Source organism: Carassius carassius, chromosome 38 (genome assembly GCF_963082965.1).
Source record: "Carassius carassius chromosome 38, fCarCar2.1, whole genome shotgun sequence".
NCBI lineage: Eukaryota > Metazoa > Chordata > Actinopteri > Cypriniformes > Cyprinidae > Carassius > Carassius carassius.
The window spans coordinates 9,298,184-9,317,141 of NC_081792.1; the positions used below are offsets into that span (position 1 = coordinate 9,298,184).

General features: G+C 38.8%; 1 protein-coding gene across 1 annotated transcript in view; it reads left to right on the forward strand.

Moving 5' to 3' along the window:
* The window catches only part of LOC132119277 (calcium/calmodulin-dependent protein kinase type 1-like), a 497,060-nt gene that overhangs the window by 345,486 nt on the left and 132,616 nt on the right, over positions 1-18,958 (forward strand). The gene's annotated exons all lie outside the window — the stretch shown is intronic.

The window sequence follows — 18,958 nt, forward strand, 5'->3', positions numbered from 1 at the left end:
CAGTGACCCATACAGAAGACATTTTTGCATGTATGAACTACACATGCATGGACTAATACAGTCTCTAACAAGACAAATATTCACATTTATACACCACACATAGATTCATATGTTCACTTAAATGCGCTCTGACCTATTAACCAGGACTAACTTGCATACACACTGGAACACAGATTTGTTCACACACAATTACGCTCCCTAAACCTTAAAATCCCAGTTTACACACACACACACAGACACACTGTGACTGCCTGGCCCTAAGGTTAATTGAGTTGGGTGTGTGGCCCTGTGTGGCCGCAGTGTGACCCCGCTGTAGTCAAGGACGCCACTGAGCTCTGGCTTTGATACATTTGATATGGTTTAAGTGTGGAATGAAGACCTAAGCCTGTTTACATTTGAACTGGATTAACATCAGGATGACAGTGGCTTCACTAGATACAGAGAAAGAGAGAACCGGGCAAGCCGTATGCTGTATGCAGCTTTGGAATTGAAATGTCTCCCTTGATACTGTCAGACTGCCTTACCTGATTTTTAATTATTAGAGCTAATTAAATATTTGATGATCACTTAGAAGACGATACATTATTTCAGCAGGCCTCTGCAGATGCTTAATGTTTCCTAGAAGGAAAAAATAAATAAATGAACTGCTCAGAAGTTGAGATTTAATCGAAATCTCAGTTATGTTTCATAAAGCTTTGACTTTTTTATTGCAGAATTTGACTTTATGTTATGTTTGTTTGTGTGTGTGTGGGTTACCTATCACTTATAATATACATATATGACACTCTATTCTGAAATCATAGTAGAAACGTCTCCATTTGCTTTCCATTCAATCTATCTGGGAAGAATCAAAGAGAAAGAGATCTCATTTAGGATTTTTCTTCTCAGTTGTTGTGTTCACAGGCTTGTATCTGGAAGCTTTACAGTTTTAGTGTGTGTCTTATAATCTTGTGTATACGTGTGTGATTGCGTTTGATCTCTCATCAGAAGTCTTTCTGAACACGAGGCAGTTCGTTTTTGACGTTTGTGTCGCCTAGACGTCTTTTTGAAATCTAGATTGCATATGCGAAATGAGTGATTAGATTACGGCTTGATTGCTTTGCCATGTCTCTGAATATAATTTCATATAAAGCATGATTAGAAGAAGCCCGTATAGAGAGCTCTACAAGCTTCTTCACTTTTATAAACACACCAGAAATGAACTCCGAGAAAGATGCTCTTTTATACTCAACACTGGATCATGACAAACTGCGAACTCAGATGGAGAACATAAATCTGTGTGTGTGTGTGTGTGTGTGTGTGTGTGTAATTGTAGGAACAGGGTGCTTGTCTCTGTTTGTGCCGTCCCAGGCTCTAATTCACTGTGTAATACTGTTTATTATGGGTATCAGTGTGCCTTTCTGCATTAGTTAAATGGGCCCCAGCACATTACTGTAATGGAGTGGCCACATGAAAACACAAAGAAACCTGATCTTCTTCTTTCTCAATCCCTCGTCCTTCTCTCCCTGCTCCCCTCTCTCCTTCTCTCTCTCTCAGAGTAATGATTTGATGTTGCTAATGGCTTCCTAAAGTCTCTAGGAAGGGCAAAAGCGATGTCGTCTTGTGTAACAGTGACTGGCAGAGCGCCAGAGAGGGTGAGAGCGAAGGAGGGAGAGAGAAAGCACAGTGACGCGCTTCTCTTTCTGCCTTTTCTTCCTCGTTGTGCATTTACAAAATGAACTCGTTTACAGAATGCGTCTTCTGTTTGAGATTTAATCCTCGTGTTCTGTTAGAGGTCTGAGAAAAACGTTAAAGTTGAAAATGTTTCACTCACAGACCGTATAATTAGTTCTTGAAGTCATTTGTAAGTTGTTTTGATAAAAAAAGGTAACTGCTAATAATATATATATATATATATATATATATATATATATATATATAACAAATTAAAATAACTGTTTTCTATTTGAATATGTTTTGAAATGTAATTTATTTCTGAGATGCAAAGCTACATTTTTAGCATCATTGCTCCAGTCTTCAGTGTCACATGATCCTTCAGAAATTATTCTAATATGCTGCTTTACTGCTCAGTTATCATTCCTTATTTGAAAAGGATTCTTTGGTGAAAAGAAAGTTCAAAAGAACATAATTTATTTGAGATATAAATATTTTGTACATTATAATTGTTACTTTTGAACAATTTATACATGTATTTGTATTCCTTGTTGAAAAAAAAGGACCTTAAACTTAAAATTATGTTTAAGATCTTATAAACCTGATTAGATGTGACTGGTTTTATTGAGTTTTAATGTAAAGATGATATAAAATATTATAATGTTGGTTGCTTGTAAGATAAATTCATAAGCTTTTAGACCAAAAACCAAATAAACTTCAAACTGGACTGGAGCATGTATTTATGATGGACTAAAAATAAATAACAAATGCAGTGTTTGCTGATTTGAACTTAAAACCAGATCAGTCTGAATTATGAGCAACTCACTCATTCACACTAATTTATTGAGACAAATCAATTATGAATCATCTTTCATGAACACATGAAGGGCTTTAATCAATATGAGTTCAGAGGATTTCAAATAGGCTATTGCACAACAAGTCATGGATGACTTTTATGACATCATTATTCCCCATCTACTTATAATTCAATTTAAAAGAATGGCCAATTTGGGGAATTTCCAAAAATGTAGTTCTGCAGGAGAGGGTTTGGATTGACATTTGGTTGAGTGAATTCATTTTTCTTGTGGATAAAGTATTGCTTTAAGGCATGCTTGATTCATGCTGCTAACTCAGAAAACCTAAGCACTCCGTGTTCAATCTGTAACAAACATAAACTAAACATGAAAAACATGAAACAGTGACAACTTGTCATCTGAGCGAGTTGAGTAAGTGCATTGAGATCAGATGCCTTGAGGTGTGACTGCTTTGCCTTGTGTCTAACAGAGAGAGAGAGAGAGCAAGAGCGAGCAAGAGAAAAAGGTCTCTGATGTGTGCAGCATAATGCCGTTTATTGTTGTGATTAGTATTAGCTCTCTGATTTAATCCTGATGAAAGCAGCGGGCACCGTGCCAGCGAATATGTACATGAAGAGACTGATATGTGTGTGTGTGTGTGTGTGTGTGTCTTTGTACCCTGATTTGTAAAGGGAGCGAGTGTGTGTGCGTTCGGTAAATGGCAGTCTGATCACATGATGGCCTATGGCAGCCCCTAACAAACCATGTAGGCGCCAGCGGGAGGGGGGGGGACTCGAGGATGTGGAGGGGGGTGTCACATGACAAATAAAGTTTGAAGCCAAACTCCTTCACTTCAAACAATAGAGTATTAATGTTGATAACACATGATCTGAGCGGAGGCAATGGACGTGTGTGTGTGTGTGTGTGTGTGTGTGTGTGTGTGTGTGTGTGTGTGTGTGCGTGCGTGTGTGCGTGTGTGTGTGTGTATGTGTCTGTGTGCTTCTGTGTTTAAAAAGGCCTCGGTCCTGTTGACATGGACCAGTCTGGCGTCTGCATGTCATGCTTACACACACACACACACACACACACACACACACACACACACACACACACACACACACACACACACACAGGCCTACGTTTACTGCATGCTATAAAGAGTTGAAGTGGAACACTGCAATGCATGCGTGACTGTGTGTCTGTGTTCTTTTGCATTGCTCATGTGTCCCTTTCTCCTGTCTGTAAATAAGGGTTTACCATTCACCATTGGTATGCCAATTTCCCAATCGTCTTTCAACATGACAGAGATAAAAAAGACACACAAACAATCATAATTGCACAATAATACAGAGGAAACAAAATCCAGTACTGATCACCATATCAAGCTAATTACTAATAAATCCATTTGACTCATGTATTATTTGAAGGATTGTTTTTGTGTTTTCTGATATTAGTGAGCTAGAATCTTATGCCATCAGCGATAGCAGAACTGATGTCTTATTTCGCTACAGAATAGCTTTCAGTTCACATATTTGAGCTTTTTACTCCACAACTGATCTTGGAAGATGTCGTTTTGAAAAAAAAATTTTGTGCCCCATGATTGTGAAACACAATTCGAGATCTTTAGACATTGCAGTGTCATTCCAATTGAGCAAGCGAGCAAAACGGCAAGAAAGACTGTTTGTAACAACACACATGATAATACGCTGTAAATGCATAATCGCATGATTTTGTAACATGGGATGTTAATAAGTTTATGGCAAACTAAAACAAAACTGTGTGTTTTAAAGAAACTGTACAAAGCAGAATGAGGACTACTTTAATATGGTCCGCTAGACCTGAATATAGATTAAAAAAGAAAAGAATATATTAAAAAGTTCCATCTATGGTCTTGTGGGGACTTTTCACCTTTGGTATTATATTATATTTGATCTAAAAATATTTCTTATTAAATATAACAATAAGAAAGTCATACATAATTCATTTATAAATAAAGTTTTAGCAAAGGTGAATCTATTTTCACTGCTGCTGACACAATGCATGTAAAGGTTCTTTATCATTTATTTTTACAAAAGCTGTGTAACTGTCTGTTTAAATATTTTTATTTATTTATTTTTAAACAGTACATTTTGAGGACAGGAAAAAGATTTAGAGGGCTTTCTGACCCATGGTACATTTATGAATGTATTAAACACTTTATCTAAGAATAAAATTGAGTATATTTGGGTTTGATGTCTTAGCACTTTAGGAGGGTTAAAAAATATATTTTAAAAAATTGTCCTGTTGGAGCTCACAGCCTAATAGAGACACACAGTTCAGCTATGTTTTGTGTGACCAGAGTTTGTATCTTGGCTTGTGATCCTTTCTGATCTGTCCCCTTTTTTCTCTCCCATTTTTCTTTCAGGTTACTCTCCATGCTATCTAATAAATGCAAAAAAGAAAAGCAAAGTAATTTCTTACACACCATCCTGGATTTTTAAATGAGCTCACCTAAGAGTTTGTATAATGAAGAAAAAAAAACACAATTCATGAGCACCCTAATTATTATTATTTTTTTTTTCTGGGAAGAACAATGTAGCAATATAGGGAATTAGGAGAACATAACAGAACAGTCTTTTGCACTGTATGCTGATGGTTCTTGCTGGCTTGGCTGCACTGTCATGTTCAATGTTCTTAGTCCATTAATCAGATAGGGGGTGTGAGCTTGTGTCCCAGTGTTTACACAGCAATAGAGTGATCACTGCCCCCTGGCCACACACAGAGGAGGCTGAGGACACACTGTGAAATGGGCCTGACATTGGTGTGCATGTGTGTGTGTGATGCTTGAAATGGACAGTAGAAGGGAACAATGCCAGGCTGTGTCTATTAGTGGGAATCTGAGTTTATTTGTGAATAAAGTTTCTATCTTTGGTCAACTTACCAGCCTTTCAGAACTTTCAGGCAACTGCCATTTGCCTCATTGCAATGAAACTGAGCTTCTTCAAATTTAGTTATTTTCTAGTGACTTACAGTCACACAGTCAGGATTAAACAACACTTTAATCTGGGATAAAAGTTCATCCACATTATAAAAGAGACAATTCATTTTTACCATGCAGTCAAGCATGAATCTTCAAGTTGTCAAACAAACATTTAAGTGAATCATAATCGCCTAATCCTGTTAATCATAATGCAAGAATATAGAAATGGTTGCACTCCTGTGACAATTCTTGCAGCACCCTTTACAACATTGCATCACAACACTTACCTAAGTAGGACATTAACATCCTTTGTTGGTCCTAGAGCAACATTCATATCAACCAAACAAAGCTTTAATCTAGGGGTGTCTAGTCCTGCTCCTGGAGGACCGTCTTCCTGCAGAGTTTATCTCCAACCCTAATTAAATACATCTGAACCAGCTTATAAAGGTCATTAAACTAAGTAGAAGTTTATAGGCAGTGGTGTTGGAGCAGGTTGAAGCTAAACTTTACAGGAAGATGTCCCTCCATGAGCAAGACTGCACACTCCTGTAGTGCAATGAATGGTTGGTAAGATTGTTCCTCCTTACTCTAACCCAAGCTTACCTAGCCATAATATCAGAGGGCAATGATTATTTATGAAGACGGTTATTTCAGTACAAAGGTTGTTGATACATGAACATGACCTACAAGTGTAAATCACTCTTACCTCCCCAACACCAACTTTATTTATATTATTTATTCATTTTACCTTTCCAAATTAATCAACTAAGTCCAGTGAGGAACTTGAGTTGAGCCTTATGCTTGAGCTCCTCCAATAAGGTGTTCACTCTAACAACAGAGAATCTACGGAGAATGACAAGTTGGTCTACTGGTAAGCATTCCTGTTGTGCCCAACTGTATTAGACAGCATATCACATGAACTTTGCTGTCTCTCATTGGTAGTAGTCACATCACTCTTTTTAAAAGAGCTCCATCAGCAGTGGTCTTTGTTGCTAATGTCACCTCAACAGTTCAACAAAGGAATGACTTCAAGTTGCTCGAATTTGACACTCAAACTCTTTGGTAGCGTGAACATCTCTTAATGCAGTCAGCTTTTTGTGCCTTACCAAATATGTCTACCTTACCTTAGAATTAATTTAATGTTCAATCATGTAACATGGGCTACTAGTCAGCTTCACTGAACCAGGGATTTATTGAAGGTCTTCTATAGTGATCATGGGGTAGGAACAGTTGACTAGTATCTTCTCTCATTGTGTAAATGAACAGTTTTAGCTCAAGAAGAAAATGAATCAACAAGAGAACGGTCTTACTCAGCAAGTCCTGTAGCCTCCACTGTTCTTTATGTCCCTCTCTTCTCTCGGTCACTTCTCTCTCCCCTCTTGCATACATTCCTTACAGTTTTGTTCTCCTGCCAAAGAAACTAATCAAAAGGCCCTCTGCTTTTTTCTTCGTAGTTCTGTCTGTCTGTCCGTCTCTCTCCCTTTCTCTTTCCATAGTTGACCTCTAAGTTGCATATCCACTGTGAAACCCATGGCATTGTGCAAGCTCCTCAGCAACCTCCGTAATGCCATGGCTGAAGTAGGTGCAGTTGGGAGTTGACCCCGGGGCAGCTTTGCTCGTGGCTGTGGGAGCTTGTGCAGTGGGAGTAGTAAAATGATCTTGTTTCACCTTGGAGAGCATGTCTCCCTCTATTTGTTGTACACAGATTTATTTTCCTTTTGTAGAGCGTGCTGCAGAGCAATTTAAAACTGTCGGAGCATCTCTCTTTCTACACTGCCCTTGCTACATGATGACATATTCTAATGGCCTTAATGTGTTACCTTTCATCTTGGCTCTTGGCACTTTGATATGCTTGCTCATGTTGGTCTAATGGTGGTGCATGGGCGACTGTTACCTTCCTGGGCTATAAACTCAAAAACGTCCGGTATATGTTAAGGAGAGTATCACCTAATATGCATGCAAAAATGTGCAGTTTTAGGCATTTTGTGGTTGAGACACTATCACGCTTGCAGACACCCATGAAGACCTTCTATCTCCACATATCACAACCCATATGCACACTTCGTATCATAACCCCAACCATCTGATTGCTTATCATTTCAGATAGGATTTTGATAGAGTCCGAAGAACACCTTATAACACACTCCCAACCTGCGATAAAGCCTTGTGGTGCTGCTAGACGGTCGTGCTGTCGATGACAAACTCTTATCAGTGACGATGTTCATGTTGGAGAAAAAGATGGCATCTAACTGATGCCAATCTTCATGTGTTTTCCAAGTCATTTTAATGCACAAACACATGTATCCAGGGACACACTGCGCATCGACTGACTGTCGGTATTTGCCTTCATTTGTGCACACTCCTTTACTAGGGAAAATGATCTGCTTGGAGTATATTTCTCTCCTGAATCAAAGATTAGATGTTGAATGTGATCAGAATGAGAGAGCGAGAGTGAAAGGATGAGCAAGAAAAAGAAAAAGAGAGGTGATGTTGAGACACACCATTTGACTCATCATGTAGTTTTTTCGGAGACTGTCATTTCCGACCATTTCACAGATGCATATCAAATTCTGCAATCTGCTTTGTGGAGATAAGGCCCACTAGATGCTGAAGTTGCAACATCCCACTGAGCGAATGAGAGAGCATACAGGTTTTCATCGTGATTTCTCTGTGAGATAGAGCCTTTCCAGCACCCTCAGCATCACTGATTAGTGCTGTAATCTCACAGAGACTGGCGTCTGCCAGCCCAGCAAGCATATGCACATGGCCCTAGAGTATGTAAGAGTCATAACCATGCTCTTGCTCTGGAGGGAGATGCAGCCATGAATGTCGCATCGCTGAAAGCCAAAAGTGAAGACTTCCATCTGGAAACTTTTTGTAAAAGTGCTCCATTATTAAGTATGTGCAGTGTTTACTTGGTGGGGCCATTGCAGGTCAGGCTCATTAAAGGTCTGTGAGTTAGATGAGAACTTTTAAGAACGGTTTCTATGTTGTTTTTTGTTTGTTTGTTTTTGGAAGCTGAATGCTTAGACTGAATTCTATAGTGGTACAGCTACTCAAGACATAGGGAGTCTTGAGAACAACACAGATACTAGACACAACAAAAGCAGAAGTGTGGAAAAACAACGTGATGTGTTTTGTCTGGAGAGGTGTTTACCTGTGCTGCCTTGCTCTTCTGCATGGCTGAATAGCCAAAGATGGTTTAAACGAGGGATGGCTGGAAAGCTTCTAAGCTCCAAGGCAAGCCCATTTTGTCAGTTCTCCGTGAACTTACACAGCAATAATCCAAATCGATGTACCTTGCCAAATTATCCTATTCCAAGAAACAGTTCTTTAAAGAAAAAAAGCTCCCCCCCTCCCACCTTCTGAATTGTTGAAAGAATGGTCTTTTGAATGGGAAAAATTGCTTTCCCTTTTCAAGCTGGTCCCACTAAACTCTCTTGGGGACAGACACCAGGTCCTGTACCCCTCTATCCCCCCACTCCTAACTTCGGCAATGTGCCAGGCTGGCCTAGATTCACCCTCTCCAGTTACCTGATGGTGAAAGCACATGGGGTGTCGATGGGGATGGGCTGTCCAGACTAACACTCCCCTGAGCCTGTTCTGGCATTAGCACTTGCCCCCTTTGCTCTGTCAATTGAAGGCCAGATGAATGTGCCTGTTTGTGCATAGACAGTGGGGATGAATTTGTCTGACTTAGAAAAGAACAGGAAGGCCTGAATGTTGTCTGTCCCACAAGGATGCATTGAATGCAAAAGGGTCTCAAATGGGTAATGTGAATACTGCTGAAGCTGCTAAATGTTACCTCTCACAGATGAGAGTGGCCTCAATGCTAGCCTCGATATTGGTTCTTTCAGGAGAAATGCAAATGAGTACTTGCTTTGCTACATAAGGTTGCTTTAAACTCATAGCTTCATTTGTTGAGTATATGTAAACATTTGACTATATGCCTTGTTGACTATATGTAAACATTAATAGCTGCAATGCTAACACTGACAAGTCAAGCAGTAATGTTAACACTCAAATAAAGGCTGGAAATAGATGAAACTGTGCCATCCAGAGTTGACAAGCTTCAGTGATTAGCTATATTGCTCCTACATGAATTTGTGTACATATTGATCTTTTTAGCTGATTTATCACCATTGGGAATAATCATACACTATCAACGTATTCTATCCTCTGCGGATCTCTTTACTGACATTTGGTAAATTGCTAAGCTAATGTTAACATTGCCATTTTCTTTCCTTAACATGCTTTAGGGTTGGAAACACAACAACTAGGAAAATCTAACATCTGACTTTAACTGAATCACATCATTAACCTTATGATCAGTTTCATGTTCCATACAAATCATTATTTTATACGCAGATTGCACTCTGATGAACAAATTATGTTCTTTAATAGATACAATATAAACTATAATGCTTTGTGGAGAGGGATGTTGAGCATAAACATAACAGAAAATGTTACTCATTTCTTCTTTGTCAGCCTAAGAACACAAATGCTAACTCAATAGCAAAAAAGCTCCAGGAAATCGCCAGTGAAACAAATATTTGTGTTGACTTTTGTTTGACAGTGAGTTCAACTGATTATGAGCACATAAATCAAACATGACAAACAAATCATGAGGTTAACTGTATCACAATAACATTCAAGAATCCACAAAACTGACAAAATTTTAGATGTGTAATTTGTTGCAAAGCTGTTTATGCAACATCCCAAGACCATCTCAGTGTCAAATTTCAGATGCATGCGGTAATTAAATCAGTGTCTGAATTGTTTGCTTGTTTTTGGGGGAAAAATGTTCAGCTACACGATTATCACAACACAATGATTGACTCAACTGTTAATAGCTGTTTTCCAAAGTTAAAAAAGAAAGAAATGTGATGCTAGCTGTCTCACAGCTTCTGTATGAGCCTCCTCCAAAGAAAGATTCCAGTTCTGGCTTTCTCTGTGTAGAGAAAGGATACAATACTCCTGTCCCAGGTGGGCATGCCGACCCATTTTCTCAAAGAGCACAGTCAGGACCAGGACCACACCTTCTCACTTTAGACTTTTTTATACAGTCAAGGACAGGCCTCTTCTGTACGGGGGGTTTCACTTAATACTGGCAAAAAAAAAATACTGCTTATATTTTATTCACAATAGAATATAAATAACATATCAAGTGTTGAAAGTGAGATATTTTGAAATGTCATGCCAACTATTGGCTCATTTTGGATTTCATGAGAGCTACACATTCCAAAAAAGTTGGGATAGGTGGCAATAAGAGGCCGGAAAAGTTAAATGTACATATAAGGACCAGCTGGAGGACCAATTTGCAACTTATTAGGTCAATTGGCAACATGATTGGGTATAAAAAGAGCCTCTCAGAGTGGCAGTGTCTCTCAGAAGTCAAGATGTGCAGAGGATCACCAATTCCCCCAATGCTGCAGTGAAAAATAGCTGACCAATATCAGAAAGGCAGAGTTTGAAGTTATCATCATCTCCAGTGCATAATATCATCCAAAGATTCAGAGAATCTGGAACAATCTCTGTGTGTAAGGGTCAAGGCCGGAAAACCATACTGGATGCCCGTGATCTTTGGGCCCTTAGACGGCTCTACATCACATAGAGGAATGCTACTGTAATGGAAATCACGACATGGGCTCAGGAATACTTCCAGAAAACATTGTCGGTGAACACAATCCACCGTGCCATTTGCAGTTGCCGGCTAAATCTCTATAGGTCAAAAAAGAAGCCATATCTAAACATGATCCAGAAGCGCAGGTGTTTTCTCTGGGACAAGGCTCATTTAAAATGGACTGTGGCAAAGTGGAAAACTGTTCTGTGGTCGGACGAATCAAAATTTAAAGATCTTTTTGGAAAACTGGGACGCCATGTCATCCGGACTAAAGAGGACAAGGACAACCCAAGTTGTTATCAGCGCTCAATTCAGAAGCCTGCATCTCTGATGGTATGGGGTTGCATGAGTGCGTGTGGCATGGGCCAGCCTGCAGTCCAGATCTTTCACCCATAGAAAACATTTGGGGCATCATAAAGAGGAAGATGCATCAAAGAAGACCTAAGACAGTTGAGCAACTAAAAGCCTGTATTAGACAAGAATGGCACAACATTCCTAAACTTGAGCAACTTGTCTCCTCAGTCCCCAGAGATGTTTGCAGACTGTTATAAAAAAAAGAGGAGATGCCACACAGTGGTAAACATGGCCTTGTCCCAACTTTTTTGAGATGTGTGGATGACATGAAATGTAAAATCAACTTATTTTACCCTTAAAATGATATATTTTCTCAGTTTAAACAGTTGATATGTCATCTATGTTGTATTATGAATAAAATATTGAAATTTGAAACTTCCACATCATTGCATTCTGTTTTTATTCTCAATTTGTACAGTGTCCCAACTTTTTTGGAATTGGGTTTTTTATGTATATATATATAAAATATATATCCCCAGAATGGGAAAGAAAGGTGATTTAAGCAATTTTGAGGATGGCATGGTTGTTGGTGCCAGACGGGCCGGTCTGAGTATTTCACAATCTGCTCAGTTACTGGGATTTTCACGCACAACCATTTCTAGGGTTTACAAAGAATGGTGTAAAAAAGGGAAAAACATCCAGTATTCAGCAGTCCTGTGGGCGAAAATGCCTTGTTGATGCTCGAGGTCAGAGGAGAATGGGCCGACTGATTCAAGCTGATAGAAGAGCAACTTTGACTGAAATAACCACTCGTTACAACAGAGGTATGCAGCAAAGCATTTGTGAAGCCACAACACGCACAACATTGAGGCGGATGGGCTACAACAGCAGAAGACCCCACCGGGTACCACTCATCTCCACTACAAATAGGAAAAAGAGGCTACAATTTGCACAAGCTCACCAAAATTGGACAGTTGAAGACTGGAAAAATGTTGCCTGGTCTGATGAGTCTCAATTTCTGTTGAGACATTCAGATGAGAGTCAGAATTTGTCGTAAACAGAATGAGAACATGGATCCATCATGCCTTGATACCACTGTGCAGGCTGGTGGTGGTGTAATGATGTCGGGGATGTTTTCTTGGCACACTTTAGACCCCTTAGTGCCAATTGGGCATCGTTTAAATGCCACGGCCTACCTGAGCATTGTTTCTGACCATGTCCATCCCTTTATGACCACCATGTACCCATCCTCTAATGGCTACTTCCAGCAGGATAATGCACCATGTCACAAAGCTCGAATCATTTCAAATTGGTTTCTTGAACATGACAATGAGTTCACTGTACTAAAATGGCCTCCACAGTCACCAGATCTCAACCCAATAGAGCATCTTTGGGATGTGGTGGAACAGGAGCTTTGTGCCCTGGATGTGCATCCCACAAATCTCCATCAACTGCGAGATGCTTTCCTATCAATATGGGCCAACATTTCTAAAGAATGCTTTCAGCACCTTGTTGAATCAATGCCACGTAGAATTAAGGCAGTTCTGAAGGCGAAAGGGGGTCAAACACAGTATTAGTATGGTGTTCCTAATAATACTTTAGTTGAGTGTGTATATATATATATATATATATATATATGTATGTGTGTGTGTGTGTGTGTGTGTGCGCACGTGTGTGTGTGTGTGTGTGTGTGTGTGTGTGCGCACGTGTGTGTGCGCATGTGTATTTCTCTCTGCATTTTACACCATTTTGACCATTTCTGGGGCTTATTCGGATCTAATAATACAATTCAAGTATTTCCTGCTTAATGTTTTCACTTCCAGTTTTGTGTTTTTGTGTGTGCACACGTGTGCGGATTGTGGAGTGTGCTCTGCGGGGCTCAAGACCAGCAGTATCGAGGTGGGGTTTGTTGGTGGTATAGTGGTTTGGTTTAAGCATATTGTAAGTACAGTATGAATCAGAGAAAAGAAAGTGAGAAAGAAAGGGTGCAAGAAAGGGAGAAGAACGGAAAGAAAGTGACATCCTGATACCTGCATCTGGTTTGTTCCTGAAATACACTTCTTAGAAGCAATCACAGATTCTCTGATCTCTACTGGTGGTCTTTGTTTTGGGAATTGTATTTTTGCATGTAAATGAATCATTTATTGCTGTTTTTAGAGGTGTTTGTGAAGTCAAGCGTCACTGTTGCTCATTAATGGATTTAAATAAACCCCTAATCTTACTATGTTTGTTTTACAAGTATGAATACTATCTTTAATCATGCTGAGAAATCTGCTAAATAAGCAATCAGAATTACAAAGTTTGCTGGGCAGATGATAAAACATGTAGAGAGAAAAAGAAGAAGAAGAGGAAAAAAACTTACGTATACATTAAACCTGATATATTGCTATAGACTTTGATATTATAAAGACTCTGTGATGAGCTTATCTCATTAGATGGTAAGCTACCATCCAGAACACTTTAGCAAACACCCAACATTTCTTAGAAACCACAAACCAATGCCTTGGCAACCACCCACAACAACATAGCATTGTGTCAGAAACTTTTTATATGAGCCAGCACCCCTCACATTTACTTCTAATGCATTATCTCATCAGCCAGTCATCCTAAGTGAAACCAAAAGTGCTTTCCTGTATTCTTCCTGCAGTCAGATTAATAAATACTTTGGTAGATGTAGTTTTGTAACTTTCCCTTTCACCCATTCTGCAGGTTATAAACAATTGCCATACACGTGAGCAGGAAACTAGAGAGGAATAACAGTAAAGGGCAATGAGAGAAGAGCTAGAGTTATTACTTGGCTTTGTCCTGGCCTTTAGCATGAGGAACCAGCTTCCTCCAGTTTGCTATTGAGCAGGAAAGGTTAGTATATTATTCCAAAAATCCAATGCTAAAAATACTTCTATTTTGCTTTGTTTTAAATTACAGATCATAGTTACCGTTACTCCACCCCTTGCTTGGCATTTCATTACCAAGGGACTATATTTCTATGAATTTATGTCAGACCTGAAAGAGGAAGTTTAGCTATTAATACCTAACTAATGCAATGTGTGATTTGCATGCCATGTGTGTTTGTAAGGCTGTAAGAGTGTGTGATCTGGGATGCCCCGCCATCATCACAAAGAGCCCTGTGACCTCTCCAGTGGTTCCAACAGAGAACCCAAGAGTGAAAAGGTTGTCCTTCCTCTTTCTTTCTCTAGTGTCTATCTGCGATAAAACACAGTGGAGGCCGGGGTCACTTCAGTGTTTGTGTTTCTAAATTTGGTTAAATCTATTAACATAGTTTCAATCTAAAGCAAATATGCGTGGTGCCGTCACATGAGTGCCTGCATTGTAGAAAATTGTATTTTAAACCACTGACACAAAAAAAAAATTATAATAATAATTTATTCTGGAGACAATGAAAAAAGCCTTTAGGAATGAGCAAAAATCCTTTCTCTCATCTAAGGATATGACTCCTTATTTCCTTGGCGGGCTGCAGAAATAGTGACCAAAAAAGAGAGACAGAGAAAAAGAGCAAAAGGCGCAAAAGGCGTTTCGTTTGTATGAGGTCAAGCGTCTGACCCCGTGCAATGCTAGAGACCTGCGGTTGAACCGCTCTCCTCGCTGCTTTACGCTTTCATCTTTAGCTCCATAACTCGAGTCTGTGTGCACACGGCCCAGCCACCTTTTGATTCCTTTAATTCAATTTAATACATAAACAAATACATGAAGGAAGGGAGGGAGGGAGGGCAGGAGAGCGAGATGAGAGGATGAAAAGAAGAGGAGACTTTTCTTGATTGTAGCTCATAAAGCTCTCATGACTCGGAGACGAGAGGCCACCATGCTGTTTCTGAAGCCTTAGTCATAAGTCTCCATGCTTTCATTCTGCTATACTATATAATCAAGCTGCCTTTTTAGTCAGAATTTAGGCATCTTAATTTAGAAGTAAAATATTGTTGTTATTGAGGAGCACTCTTCATGTACATAGATCCAGAGGTTAACGTTTTTAAAAGCCACTTTATTTGTGTTGTCTATTCAATGTCACTGTCCGAAAGAACAATTAATCTTTTAAATGTATTTTTGGGACATTAAGAGTTATTTTTCTTAGCAAATATTGATAAATAATTATTTGTGACTAATTAGATTAATTAATGAGAAAAGCATGTAATTATTAAGATAAAAAAATATTCACTGACAGTCCTAATTCACTGATTTCATTTGCACTCAATTTTTTGCATTCAGCTAATATATTACATAGCTAATGGCTCTATCAACTTTTTTGGGTGGGAAAACACAATTTTGCTACCTCAATTTTGCTATCCTCAGATTTGATGGTGAACTTTTGAAGCCAGACATTTACCTGATGAAAGTCAGAATTGAAGTAGAAATGTGTGTTTGATGCATGAAAACAGTGATCATTAGTCCTCACGTCAGGCACACACGTTTGTGCTTCTGTTTACCATATTTAATGTGCATAAGATAAAATAAAAGTATAATGTACTTTTCGAGATGAAATACAATTGTAAGGATTTTTTACAGTTTTTTCGTCAGAAATGTAAACAAGTAAAAGTACAAGTAGTCAGTTTAAATTGTAGTTGAGTAAAGTACAAATCCCCAAATATAATACTTAAGTACAGTAATCAAGTAAAATAACTCAAGTATTTTACACCTCTGCATAGATCTTACCTAGCCTCCATGTGTCACGTTTAATCATATTGTCCCATGATGCCTTGCAGCCATTTGTATTCAAAAACGCTGTCTGCATATTTTTTTAAATCCATACTTCCTCTGTGAGAGCATTAAAAAAGTGTTCTATATAGTGTGAACGTGTGCAAAATGAATATAATTTGAATGTTCTACATCCGTCAAGTTGTCATTGTCATGTGACCCACAGCATGAGTTGCGTCTCTTCACGATCATTTCCTAAATTAACATTTTAGAAGATGCTAACGTTTACCCGCGCAGCAGTTACTAGCTGGCCTCTCTTACATATGCAAACGCAGTCAGAGGATATGGTCAGAATAGCATGTTAGCATACTAGCATAAGCTACATATATTCAGAGCAGACTAGGCAGACTTTCTATACGCCTAGAATACTTGCATAATGTATTATAGTTTTAACGATACAACAAAGTAAATGGAATACTGTCCTCGACCTGACCTTGTGTTTCCAGTGTGATGACTAAACTGTAATTACAGCGATGATATTTAACTGTCAGTGATTAAATCATTTTACAAAATTGGAATTAAAATGCCGGATTATTACTATTAATATTCAAAAACTGTTTGGTCAAAAAACAAATCTAAGTCATGTGATGTGACCAATATACACCATATGAAACCAATATCAATACAGAGAGTTAATAAGCACATTATTTTCTTTATTATGGACTATATTATACTTCATAGATGCTGCATATCATAGATACTGCATTATATACTGCATAATTCCTACTTATAGTCTATACTGTGCAGTATTTGTTAAGTAGGAAGCTAGTACTTTACTCTGAACATGGCCAAATATGAAAACACACATGTGCTGACGGAGAGGACAAGGACACACGTGGAGCCACGCGAACACGTCACGTAGCCTCAGCCTCTACACTGAATAAAGCTTCTCTTTTTCTTTCTCCCGACTCTCTGACGTGGCCCGATCCCATTATTATTTTAGGGAAGACAGCTAGTTCCCTCAGGAGTGCCCTGTTTGAGTCTGTTGGATGTTTCTTGCTCTGGGAGCCCGGCCAAAGAGAACAACAACAAACACACACAAATGCCTCCACACACACACAGAAAAAGCCCAGTGGCATCTACAACTGGTAAACACACTGCAGGAATGCAGCTGCACAGTTAAAGTCGTGGACTATTGCTACAAAGACTAAAACACAGGTTTTTCATCCGTGAGGAGGAATATTGTGGAGTTTATGAGAGATTATCTGCTCGCTATTTGAATATATCTTGTCAGGTTTCTAGATGACCAAAATTTGTCATTTTCAATTAGTATTTTATTTTATTTTTGAAAGCATATTGTGCCATATGCCATCTAAGTATTAACTTTCTGAGATGTTTCGCATAAATTCCTAATGAGAAGTAAAATTGGAAACAAATTAGGCAGTTGTTGACACAGTAAGATTATGGAGCTATTGCTTTTGCTTTTATTAGCAATTATTTGATAATTGAGAAGAAATGTTTGAGAAAACTTAAATTTCTAAAATGTCTAAAAGTTACATTTAAGGTTTTGAAATCCAGAGTTGTCTGGATTAAAAATATCTTTTTTTTTATTTTTATTTTTTATCCTGTCTCAAAAGAAAGAATGTCTCGTAGGTTTGGAACAACATGAAGGTGATTAGATGACAAATTTGTGATTTATATATAAACCACAAATACATATTTTTTTTAAAATACTTATGGCTTCACGGTTTCCAAAAAAGTGTTCAACAGAAGCTCAGACGTGTTTGATTGATGCACATAAACCAGTGAGTTTTGTTCTCACGCATCAAGCAAGTATACCTGAACTTCTGTTCACCATGTGTGCTGATCAGTGTTTATATATGAACAAAATACATTATTAAATCTGTTCATATTAAGTGATTGTGTCTCCTCAGAAGACTTCGTTTAATCTCTCAATTACGTTGATTTTTCTGTAGTTTTTTGTGTGTGTGTGTTTTGTCGATGAACAGAAATATTATTTTTGGAATAAAATTAGGGTGAGTAAATGATGACAGCAGTTTTATTTTGGGGTATACTAGACCTTTACAGAAAACCTTTAGTGATTTCCTTTCAGCAAACACAAAAAGATTAATCAAGTCACTGATAGATGCATAACTCAATGAATGATAGAATAGAATAGAATAGAATAGAATAGAATAGAATAGAATAGAATAGAATAGAATAGAGGGGTGTGTGATCATTTGGATGGGGAATGGGCGTATCTGCACTTGTGCAAGAGTCGGTGTTGACCTGAAGTCGGCCCTCTTCAGCATGGTCTGTGCTGTTGTTGGGTCTCTCTCATTAACTGTTGGCAGGGCTGATGGTTTCCTCAGAGTTAAATAGCTTGAAAATGAGACTGGTTAAAAGCTGTTTCCTGCAAGCCTCAGCTGCAAGCACATCTGTGGGAGAAGTCTCCAAACTGCCCCCCACGTGTTTGTTCATGGACTGGACTGATTGCCTTTCCTTCCTCTTCTCCCTTTTGCGCTTTCTCTTTTTTTTTTTTTTTTTTTGGTCTCAATTTCTCTCTCTCCTACCAAAAAACTCGCTGTCCTTTTGCTAACTTTTCCTTCGGCTCCAGAAAGACATGCCAAAAGCAAAGCGGTTGAGTAAGTCAGATGAAAAGGAGGACACGGGGAATACAAATTTGTTTATCTAAATGCATTCTGTACAGTATGGCTCTTCTCATTTGAATGGGATTGGAACCCCCATTCCACCCAGTGTTTGAAAACTGCTGTCTGGGTCAAACCGAAGCACCCCGGGGGCTTACATGCCACAGAGGTCTCCTTCTTCACCAGTTCAAGCACTTAGCTTGTGCATCTGATATCGCTTACCGTCTAGAGCTCAGCGATGCTTCGGTGAAATTCCCTCTGACACTTAGTAAATGGAACCGCAGCGTATCCGAGCACTTGGGTGTGTTTGTGTTGGGCCTCGTGCATGTTTTGGCATTTG